Genomic DNA, 12,586 nt, shown 5'->3' on the forward strand with positions numbered 1-12,586 from the left:
AAACATCCAAACATACAAACTTTCACATTTATAATATTAGTAAGATATAAATACTTTTTATTATAAAAGTGGCAAAAACAAAAGCACATTACTATCTAGTACCGATAACATAAAAAAGTAAACAAATAATACACAAAATAATAATAATCTCCTTTTGAGTCAACGAAAGCCGCATTAAATCATTGCCAATATGAACAACAACAGTTTATATATATACGGATATGTATGTAGGTACATGAAAACATGCATGCTCGCACACTAGGGTGGTCCAATAATGCATGTAAAAAAGTAAAGTCGGAATTTTTATGCTCTCACCCCCTAGGATTGTTCTATACCGAAAAATAATCCCCCAAATTTTTTTTTTTTTTTATTGAAATCAAAAAATGTTTAGAGGTCGCACAAAGCGCCCAAAGTTTTCCATGTATTTTATATGCGGAAAAAACCACTTTTCGTAGAAATGGTATAGAATTCTTAAAAATCATTATTTTTCTATGGGAAAACTCTGTTTATCTGCAGAAGATTCCCAATAATATAACCGATTTTTTATTTAACCATTTTTTTCATCGCAACTATAATTCACAGGTCCGCGGAGAACCCACAAAAACCCCGAAAAAAGCAATGAGGAGACCAATAAAAAATCGTTAGTATTAAAAAATGGTGAAATAAACAATTGGGTATTATTATTGAAAGTCTCCTGAAGAGAACCAGAGTTTTCCGATCGAAAAATATTGACTTTCAAGAATTCTATCCATTTCTACGAAGTTTTCTTTCATATAAAAATACATGGAAAACTTTGATCGCTTTGAGCGACCTCTAAATATTTTTTGATTTCAAAAAAAAAAAAAATATGGGTATACTTTTTTTGCATATAGAACAATCCCATGTGGTAAGGGCATTACAATTCCGACTGTACTGTTTCTGACCCCCCCTATTGCACACACTAATTTTTGATTTTTTTTTTTTTTTTTTGAAATTCGCTACCCAGCCGTGTGCACAGTCACAGAGAGCCCACAATCAGCGTATTTGCTACTTGTCTTGTCGTCGCATTACCGGAGTCAGATTAAATGCCACAGATTGATTGTGTTTTGCCGGCAACGTAAATGACGAAACCTATGTAGGTACATAAAGTGAACAAAAAAAAAAGACAAAGTAAAACGACGTTATGCCATCCGCATTTAGAACGCGTGAAGACGCAGCCAGTCAGTAATCTGAAGTGTTGTAATCGCAAAGAAATACGACACGATGCAACGTCATTACTAATTGAATTAGGAGGAAGTACTGAAGACTTGACAGCTGGCGAAATCCAATTAATTGCGCGGTGGTCAATGAATTGACCGTGAAAAGACTAGTTTTTTTTGTTTTTTGGGTTTTTCTTTTTGGATGTCTCGAATGTGTTTTAAGTGGGGTTGGCTTACCTATGGCACGCTCTTAAGTAAAATTGACTTGATTTCGCAAACAGACAAGATGGCAGACATATGTACATAATCACGCCCACGCACAATCCTAAGACAGGAATTTGTTTTTTTTCTTCTAATTAAGAGTGATTGCGCAAGAATAGCATGAAGCTCAGAAACAGTGCAAAGACTGACTTACCATATTCCTAATTTTGGTAAGCGTCTTAGCACGCTATTGCCTTTATGGGATTCCAAGTTTTGGTTCTTTTTTTTAGCTTTTAACTGTGATTGACATCATTTGTCCATTGAATGCAGCCATAAATTGAATTAACGCGTTCCTCTTTCTTAATTTTGATTCAATAGGGCGTGCGATTGATAGATTCTTCTAAATATTCATCAATCAATATTTTGATTACTCGATCGGTTAATTAAAATACACATATGACTAATCATAAATGTTGATTACAATCTTATGGTTTTTTTTTTATTTTGGTTGAAGGCGTAAAATAAACTATGCCCTAACGGTAATATCCACACGTGATAGTTAGACCCTAAAGGTATTATGATTCCCCTCATCACCATATTTTTTTACAGTTAGGGGATTCACAAGACATCTTAAGCGCCGTAATGCCTTACTTTAACTTTTCTTTACCCCACGTCTCCATTTTCTACTAAATGTGTCTTAACATCTGTCAAATTTCTGTTTTAACTTTGTCCCGTTTTCTCATGTGGGCAACTTGCTGTCTTAACATATCACTTTCGAAATGGCGTCAAGCCAATCAGATTGATCTGTACCCAAAGTAGATGGCGCGGTAAAATGAAAACTGAGTTTTCAAACTACAAAATGACAGCTGATATTAAGACAGCGATGGTAAGAAATTCGGCAAGACAGATATGGTTTAACAGTAGAAATTTGCGGTCTCCACTTGACATTTCTGTCTTACCACAGCTTTTTTAACAGAATCTGTAGAAGGTGGAGACGCGGGGTTATATTTATTTTTATCTTTATCTGTATCCTCATCTTCGTCTCCTTATCGTTATCTTTGCTTTTATCTTTTTCCTTATTTTCATTTTTATACCCGAGCGCACTTGTGCACAAGGGTATTATAACTTTGTTCACATAACGGTTGTTTGTAACAGGCAAAACGAATCGAGATAGATATAGACAAATGTATACATAAATGATCAGAATGAAAAGAGAAATCGATTAGGCGGTGACTGTCTGTCTGTCCGTCCGTCCGTCCGTCTGTCCGTCTGTGCACACGATAACTCGAGTAAAAATTAAGATATCTTAACGAAACTTGGTACGTCTACTTCTTTCGGGCGTAGGACGGATGGTATTGAAAATGGGCAAAATCGGACAATAACCACGCCTACCTCCCATATAACGGTAATTTTCAGAAATACAAAAACTGCGATATTTTAGTAACTACTGAAGATAATTCACTCAAAATTGATATTTATAATACATTTTAGACGAAAAATAAGAATATTAAAATTTTTTTGAAAATGGGCGTAGCCACGCCCACTTATGGTTACATGTGTATATATTGGTAACCGCTGCATCAATTTATTCCAAACTTGGCACAGTTGTTGGCCCTGGTACAGCATACCAAATGGCCGAAAATTTTTAAAATCGGACAATAACCACGCCCACATCCCATATAACGGTAATTTCGAGAAATACGAAATCCTCGATAAATCAGTAAATATTAAAGCTAATTTATTCAAAATGATGGTTGCAACAATTCTTTGCCAGGAAATACGTTTATGATAAAATTTTGGAAAATGGGCGTGGCACCGCCCACTTATGATCACGTATATGTATCTCGCTAACCGTTCTAGCAATTTGTACCAAACTCGGTATGGTTATTGTGCTTGCCACATAAAAGTAAACCATTGAAAATTGTTGAAATCGGACTAAAATTACGGCCGCTTTTCATATAACGGTAAATTTCAGAAATGCTTGAAATTTCAATATTTTGAAATTTAAGGACGCTAGTTTACTTAAAATTTATACACGCCGGCTTATCATGTAGCGGTAGCTTTCGGAAAGGTGGAAAACATATATTTAATAATTGCGCCGGGTATTTAATGTTCGGCTCCGCCCGAACTTAGACTTTCTTACTTGTTTTTACATAATTTTCTTATCGAGTTTTTATGATATTGAAGTATCTAGGTTTATATCCTAATGAAATTTTTGTTAAACAAATATTTCCTCGCTTCAGTTTCTCGTTTTTTTTTTTTAAATAAAATAGAAGGCATTTATCTTTTCCTCCAAATATTTTCCGTTTGTGACCAGCTCAGAACCAGTTTACAAATTAATAATTTTTCTTTTATACTAGTGACGCGAAACAGCTGACTGGATACCAAATATGTAGTCTCAAAATCGATGTTCACCACGAAAAGCTGCTTACTGAATACCAGGGTTAATCTTCAGTTTTTTATTTTACGGCGCTTACATCTAGGCAACCTGGAACAACATTTTTCTTGCGCTCTCAATTGACTTAAGAACTGAGGAACGATTTTGAATTTAAATTAGCTATAAAGCAAAAAAAAAATAAAGGGACATTCGCTAAGTCTTGCAAAACCCTTGCACTGCGAATGGATTGCTCGTAAGAACAGGTTTTCTCATGAGCTTTCCCTGTGCAATCCGTACACCGTGCAAGGGTTTTGCAACTAGACGAAAAAAATAAAAATTTATAAAGATGCCCTCAGGAAAGTGAATCACTCGGTCCATTCATTATTCTTCATTTGTACAACATACTTGCATACATACATATATGTATGTACTTATTTGGTAATACATATTCTTCGAATAGCTTTTTCCTAAAATTGAGAATGAACAAGAATAACTTCTTCTATTACACTTTCTATGTATGATGAAAAAGGAGACTTCAAATGGTGGTAGGAAGGCGCTGAAAAATGACAAATGCGCGACATTAATCCAAAATGTAGAAGCATCAAATTTGAAGGCAATCTACAAGACAATTGTGTACATAAAAGGAAAGAAGGCAACATAAATTAGAAAGCAATGAGAAATACAGACTAGATATGTAAATGTGATGAGCACTATAAATAGTTTATGACGGTAAAACTGAAACGAGACAAAGAAAAAAATTAGGGTGGACCGGAAAACCACTAGCAAAAGTCGCATCAGCAACCGCAACAACAGATGGCCAAATGTGAAATGAGCAGTCAAATCACGTGCTGATCAAGAAAATCACTTCATTAGGTAAGATAAGTGGGCGGTGGCATTGGCGACAGAATAGTTTGGGGAGGGGGGAAACAAACTTTTTTACGCATAAGTGAGTTTTTGATGCACACTCATGTGCATATAAACACGAACGTATATATGTATGTATATAGATTTGTGCAACTGGCTGGCTTTCTATTACATAGTACATACCATTAGCGCACACAAGGGGTGGGTTTTGGGGTTCAAACCCCCCCCTAAATCTAATAACCTGAAATACAAACTGTATCCTAAAGCCGGCTCTCAAGAAAAATAACAAGAAATATTTTTTATCAAAAAGCACTTTGCTTTTGCTGTAAATTTTCTTGAAGAAATAAATATACGAGCATTTTTTTCTTGGGAGATGCCCACTTATTTAAGAAATTTTGATAGAAGAAAATTTCTATTCCATTTCTTGTGCGTAATTTTATATGAATTTTTCGTTTTTATTGAGAGCTCTTAAAAGTTTAACTTCGAATGAAACCATTGTCCTAAAAATATGCAATGCATACTCACTTACTGTTGTTTTTTACACCTTACAGCCTAAAAGAGTTTACCACTGATATGTACTTAACAAGGATTCGAAGATTTAATTTACCAACTTCGAATTCGTTCCACCAAAATTACCTAAATAATAAAAATGAAAGTCCATTTAATTTTTCCCAAAAATCATCAAATCAATCGAAAACCAGAAACCAGAAATTGAGGAAAATGAAAATTAAAACAATTTTTTAAATTTTTTTATTACTTTTGAAAGTTGAGCGCATCTTGTGTTTATAGAACTTTATATTAAACAAGTAATTTTCAAATTACGGGACGACCCTTGAGGTACCATCTTTCCGATAAAAAAAAAATTATTGAGATTGGTTCACGTGGTTCAAAGTTATGCGGTAGCATACACAAAAAAATAAAAAAAAAATATTCCGACGAATTGGCAACCTCTCCCTTTTTCGAAGTCGGTTACAAATGTTTGAGTTCTTTGCTAATTTTATGTAAATAAAGTGCAATTTACGAAAAAACTTGCATAAATGTACCTTAAAGAGCATATTATCTGAAGCGAACTTTCAGAAGTATAAACCCCTCCCAAAATATTTTCCTGGGTGCGCCCCTGGTACATACCTTCATAGCCAAATGAGTTTGTAGGCGCGTTGAAGCAGAACTGTCGCAGCGGATGCTGTTGGCACTTTGTATGGTGTCGCTTTTGCTATTTAAAGGCAAATACATGCATATCAGCATATTGACCACTTTGAGGCATGCCACAAATTGTCAGCTATTTATCGATTGACAAGCATACACGCATATTTACAAATGCAGCGTTTTGTTAGTGTGTACATTGTGAGTGTCAACCGATGTTACACTTCGTTCACTCAACCACCAACTTCCCATTTTTTTGTTTTCAATACTTGACCTTTTTGTGCGTTGTGTTGTGGTTGTTTTTTTCCCCGCAACAAATGTTTGTAATCAATCAAATGAAACAACAGGATGCCACAAGCAAAAAGAAAATTAATTAACTGATTTCTCAAGATTTGTGTTATTTGCTTCTAAGTAAAATCAGCTAATTTCGAATGGTACACGAACTTACCAACATAACGGCTGAATCAAAATGAGCGTGGCCATGTATAACAGCAGATCGATGCCGCGAATCACCGTTACAGGGATCTCAATTTAGAGTTTCGGCAACTGGCAAGCCAACATTAGCGGAAGTAGTGGGAAAAGCACCTGAAGACCTACAACTTCGCATCGGGTGTGTGTAGACTTTGATCAAGCGTGAGATCCCCTAGAAAGTCATTGATCTCGACGGGATATGTATATAGATGCTGAAGCACTTGGTTCCGAAGGCAGTAGCATACCCCTTTAAGGTTCTAAATCATGGCAAAGGGAAAGGGGTATGACTACTGTGCCCTGGGAAACCAGCCCTTCAAAGCGTAGTCTTATCGTCCGAAAACTATCTTTTCTTCAGTATGCAAGATACCTTGGGGCCTTACCCTTTTCCCTAATAAAACAACAGCAACCCTTTTCACTACCTGCACAAAGGAGGTCAAGCTGCAACTAGTCACCCACGTCACGTCGACGGCAGACCTTTACCGGCGATTTAAAACTCGAATTTTTTAAGAGTTTCTTTAAGGAAATGTTAAGAAAACGTTGCTGGCGACATTCAGGGCGATTGACCAGCTGGTTTTAAATTATGCTGCGCAAGTTTGACCAATAGGTACCGGTAGGACATAGGCCTGAACCACACCTACATAGCGAGACTTTAAAGCCTCCCGTCAGAGAATATATATCGAGCCTTAGCCGCCAAAAAGACATAAGCGAAATGTTTTCTAAATTTTATTTTTGATGCAGAAATGCATCCAGATGCCCCAGGAACATTTCGATACCTATATGTACATATGTAATCGTATGCTTGGCTTACAAAACCCGACGTTGTACAGTCAAGCTATAAACGAAGTTCACCGAGAGGTATGCACCACCTTTGCCAACACTCGCCCAGTGAATGCCATCATTGGACTTCAATTACCACGCATCCAGGCGAAGAGCTTCAGCTGCCTCGAGCGACTCACGCAACTCTAGCGCTACTAAGATGTGGTTACTGCAGCAGGTTGGACTCCTACTTAATCAGATTCGACCCCGTCAGACCCATTATATGTGCGGCTTGTGAAGGCACCCCACACGACATCAACTAGCTCTTCACTTGCCCTCTTAAGCCCATTCAGTTAACACTACTTCCCCTTTGCTCCGACCCCGTCGAAACATTAAGTTTGCTGGGCCTACCGACTTAGGCAGGGCTTAGTAGGAATGCTATATAAAAAATAATAACTTCAGCACATTCCTAATGCCATCTCTACTCGTGCAATCATGCAGGTACTTGCCATTCCACCTGGGTTCGTTGGCTACGAAAAAGAGGTGAAAATAGAGGGTAGATTTTTGAAAAAACCCAAACATTTTGTTGCTGTAAAAAGGCCAAACAAAGTATGGGGGAACCACAACATTAACCCAAAAGGGAAATAACAATGACAACGCCAGAAACAAAGAAGCTGGGGAAATCAAAATTGAAAGCAGTGTTTGGCAGCCATGCGTGTCTCACAGCCACTGCAAAAGAGCTGCTGGTGATACTTGTTTGGGCATTGGACGTGAGTGCAAATTTACAAGCGAAAGACTGGCTGGCCGGATAGCTGCATGGATGGCTGCAGGCCGACTTGTTTGCAATTCAACTTGATGAATTTCCAATGCTAAAAATATGGTGTGAGAAATGGTAGCCAAAATAAATTGCACTTGACTTTGTGACGGCGCTGCAAGCAAACATGTGTTGCAAAACATAAGAAAAAAAGTTTTACTCGAAAAACAGTGAAGAGAGATAGATACGCATGTGACTCAACTTAGGGACTTTTTGGTGAGGGTTACTCTTTTATTGGAGTAGAGCTGCAGTAATGTAAGGCTTTGAACAAAGCTTTGGTGTTGCAATAAAATGATGTTGAACATATGAGTAGGTATGCAGCAATCTGCTGCATGCTTGGCTGGGCACCCCGAAAAGAAAAAATTGCATGAAAATATAAACAACATAACAAATTAAAAGTAAAATGAAAAGGCAGCAAAATCCACCAAATGTTTTTAATAAAAGAAAACATAGCAAGCGGGCAAGCGTGAACTCTGTTTGGAATGGTCAAAGGCCGGCTAGCAGCGGCCGCGCAGAGGTGGCAAAGTGCCGACATGAAACCACACAAGAGCAACAATGAAGCAACAATAAGTGTGGGGAAAAAATAATAAAACTCAGCAATAACAACACAAAGCAGCAATTGAGCTACAAAACCACATACAAAGCTAGCGTAGAGTATAATAACTTTGGCGCTGTGGTCACATGCAACACGCTCACAAAAAAAGGGGGGAAAAAACAGAGCTTCCACTACTACTTCGGTGTAATTTGTGTTGCAGCAAACGAAAAAAATTAAGCATAGGCTATATTGAGCCATTGAAGGGCAATCTGCACAGTTTGTGGCATCACAGCGTGCGTTATATGTATGCATGCACAATAGGGTGGTAAAAAAAAAAATAGTAAAGTCTGAATTTTAATGCTCTCACCTCCCAGGATATCGAAAAATATACGCCCTTTTTTTAAATCAAAAAACATTTAGAGGGCGTTCGAACTTTTCCATGTATTTTATATGGGAAAAAAACTTTTCGTAGATCGAAGAACTCGGGTTTTCTTCAGAAGACTTCCAATAATACCCAATTGTTTATTTTACCATTTTTTAATATTAAAATTTTGTATTGCTTCCCCCATTGCATTTCCTGGGGTTTTTGGCGGACCTATAAAATACAGTTACTATGAAAAAAATGGTTAAAAAAACAACTGCGTATTAGTATTGGTAGTCTCCTGAAGAGAAACAGAGTTTTCCGAACGAAAAATATCGATTTTCGCGAATTATATAGCATTTCTTCGAAAAGTTGTTTTTCCCCCATATAAAAATACATGGAAAACTTTTAGCGCTTTCAATCCTAGGTGGCGAGAGCATTAAAATGCCGATTTTACTTTTTTCACATGCATTTTTTTGGACCACCCTAATGCACATAAATATATTACTTGAGCAAGACAATGGTCATGGTGTTGGCCGGTCGTCGCGTCGTCACTTTGTTGCCACCATGCGCTGCAACGCACATAAAAGTCACTATAAAAAATAGACGAGCCCTATATGAGTTGCTAAAATTTTAACACATCATTCTTTTGTCTGTCATTTATCAACATGGATGCAAGCAATTCTCAGCAACTTTACGAGTATGTATGTATGTAAGGATGTAGTGCGCTTATCCGGCTCCGCAAGGCAGTTTCCCGGCACTGTCGCACGCATCCGCCCGAAGTGCGAAAATGTGCGAACTTCCTGCTGGTCAATTAAAGCAAAAATAAAATAAAATAAAATATAAATACATTTTATTCTTTTTTTATATTAATGAAATTTTATTTTAGCTTCAACTGCACCTGCACTTAAATAAATTGCGGCAATTTACATTGCATTTGCATGCGTAAATATGTATGAATATATTTTCATATGTATGGAGACAAGCATTTGTCCATTGAGTCAGTCATGCGAATGGCTTGCCGGGTGACGAACTGCAGCAGACAACTACCTATTTATCCGTATACAATGTACTAACTTTAGTCCACTCAAATGTTATCGAATTACGAAAAGCGTGAGATCTCCAAGGTTAAGGCGGATCGGCGAAAAAGAATACAAATAAAAAATAAAATGTGCTTAGCGCAACTTTCTTTCTTATTTATCGATATCTAGATCGCTATCTATTATCGTTATCGATAGCGTTAATAAAGTTGGAGTTAACGATATCGTTATTTTCACTTTCGAAATATTTGCTATATAAATACATAGTTGTTATTATCGTTATCGATATTTTTATCGAAGTATTTATTTAGTTACCGAAATAGTTATTTTCGCTTTCGAAATTGTTTTATATTATGGTTATTATCATCGTGAATGTGATACCGATTTTAGCTCACTTAAATGTTATCGGATTGCGAAAGATCGACAAAAAAGAATACAAACAAATACTAAAGTCTGGGTATGAGCCATAGATCTTTGATGTATTATGCCTTTATAGTTATCGATATATTTAGTATTATTATCGATTTCGGTGCTATAGGTACAGATATCGATATTTTCATTTTCGTTACCGATATCAGTGCTGTATAATTACTAATATTGTTATCGGCACTGATATCGAAATATTGATACTTAGTTATAAATATCGTTATTATAGTCATCGGTGTCATTCTTATCGCTTTCGATATTGCTATAAAAATATTTACCATCAATTAATTTTCATTATCGATATCGATACCTTTAGCATTTTTTTGACTGGATGGATCATAGTTCGTATTATCAAAAGTGAGTTGATGCCATGCGCTGTGGCCTCTTACAGGACCTCTGACAAACATGGCTTAGGCGAGATCGACAAATTTCTAGAAGTCGGTACTCTTTAAGAAGAGGAAATATAATTTATCCAGCAAGATCGAAGCTTCAATGGAGCAAAAACCCCCGAAGGAGGAAGAGGCCTTTTTCCATCTTCCCCTGCACTGTCTAGGAGCTGGTTGAGGCACCTTTGGTAGCCATTTTCACAAAAAGTGCGGTGAATTCACAAGTTGACACCAAAACCAAGTTAAGGTGGCATTCGAAATTCAAATATTATCTTTTATGATCATATTCCAAAGAAAATCATAAACACATATTGGAACAGAAATGAGCGTCCATATACATACAGAGATATTTATATCTAAAAGGAAAACAAACTAAAATACAAGCAAATTGTTTAAGAAAATCTTTGTAATGGCCAATACAAAAAAAGAGGTCAACAGTCCACAAGAAACCCCATCATATATGACTTGGCCGCAAAAGGTTTTAAAGAATCGCAAAACTCATACAAAAACTGCCACACATCTGCGACACCATGTCCGCAAAAGTTCAATCAGCTATCAGTGCAATCAGCTATGAACACACTCGAAAATTGCTGCAATTGCAAGCTCATAAGTGAAAAAATAAATAAATAAATAAATGTTCAATATCCTCTGATGGAGGAAATAGAAGTGATATTTAATTTAGAAAAATTGTCTATTAGACAGGAAGGCAAGGGAGTGGCAGATAGAGTTTGGCTATTTGAATAAAATGCAAGCGTGCATATCATGGCAAATGGAAAAAAGCAAGCGCTATGAGTGAGTGGATTCTGCATGCTATTTATGAAAGGCGATAGCAACAAATGGCAATAGCTTAAATGCACACGAATTCATAGATTATCGTAGAAGTAATATCGAGGCAAATAAGTATATAAAAATTCTTAACTGCATATGGTGCTTAGCTTTGAGTAAACACACTACATATATATGTATGTATGTATTGAGATTCATATACATACATTCATGGATAAAGCCGAAATATAGAAGGAGTTGAAGTGATTGGATTGTGCATTGGCTGCGGAATTTTATTAATTTTATTTATTTTTTGTTTTATTTTTTTTCGATATTTGAGTTGAGTACGGCTGAAATATGTAGACAAATATTTGTTTATTTCCATATATATGAGCAAATCTCTGAATCGTAATAACCGCGCATAAGCTTATTCAAATGTCCATACGTATTATATGTAAATATTCACGTAGATGAATAATAGAAAAATGCAAAAAATTATGAGATATTTGTGTCAAGTGGAAAACCTTTTATTTATCTCTGAGTGTTTTGCGATCTCTGGGTTGCAGACGAGTTGGTCAGCCATATTAGAAAATAATTTGAGTTAAACTACATACTTACATATACGAGTAAAATAGTATACATACGGTGGTGGAAAAATAAAAAGGGGCACGACATTTTAACAAATTTTGCCTATTTTTCTTTTGTTTATTTAATATCTATTATTTTTTATAAAAGTATAGCCCATTAAATTTTAGTAGAGTAAAGTGTAAGTTTTAAGTTCCTAGAAAATCGCGTCAAGAAAGAAAAAATTTAAAATAATTCTTTTCATAGAGAATTTTGATGTGGAAAACTATCAAATCGATTTGTTTTTGTTTTTGTGCTATAAAGTTTTTAAAAATGTATTAATCAAGCTGAAATTTCATATTTATGTTTATGCATCATAAAGTGTAAACCCCGTCCGTTTTGGTATTTAATACACCATGAAGTCCAAACAAACATCGCCCATTAAGTTTCAGACACATATTCATACAAAATTAAGCGTAGTTTCAATTAAATGCCTGCTGTCCATTTAATTTTAAAATATTTGTGACCAAAATAAAGATGTAACCTCGCCTGAAGACCAAATTACTTGACAAAGCAACTTTTACTTTGTATTAAAGCTAAATTAGCAAAAGATAATATTTTCCTTAGGTATACGTTGGTAGGGGCGAGCATTCAAACACATTGGAGTACAGCCACTAGCCAACGCCCATACTTGGGGGAAAGCGA

The sequence above is a fragment of the Rhagoletis pomonella genome, unplaced genomic scaffold (assembly GCF_013731165.1).
Source record: "Rhagoletis pomonella isolate Grant_MI unplaced genomic scaffold, Rhpom_1.0 Rhpom_scaffold_00011, whole genome shotgun sequence".
Lineage (NCBI taxonomy): Eukaryota > Metazoa > Arthropoda > Insecta > Diptera > Tephritidae > Rhagoletis > Rhagoletis pomonella.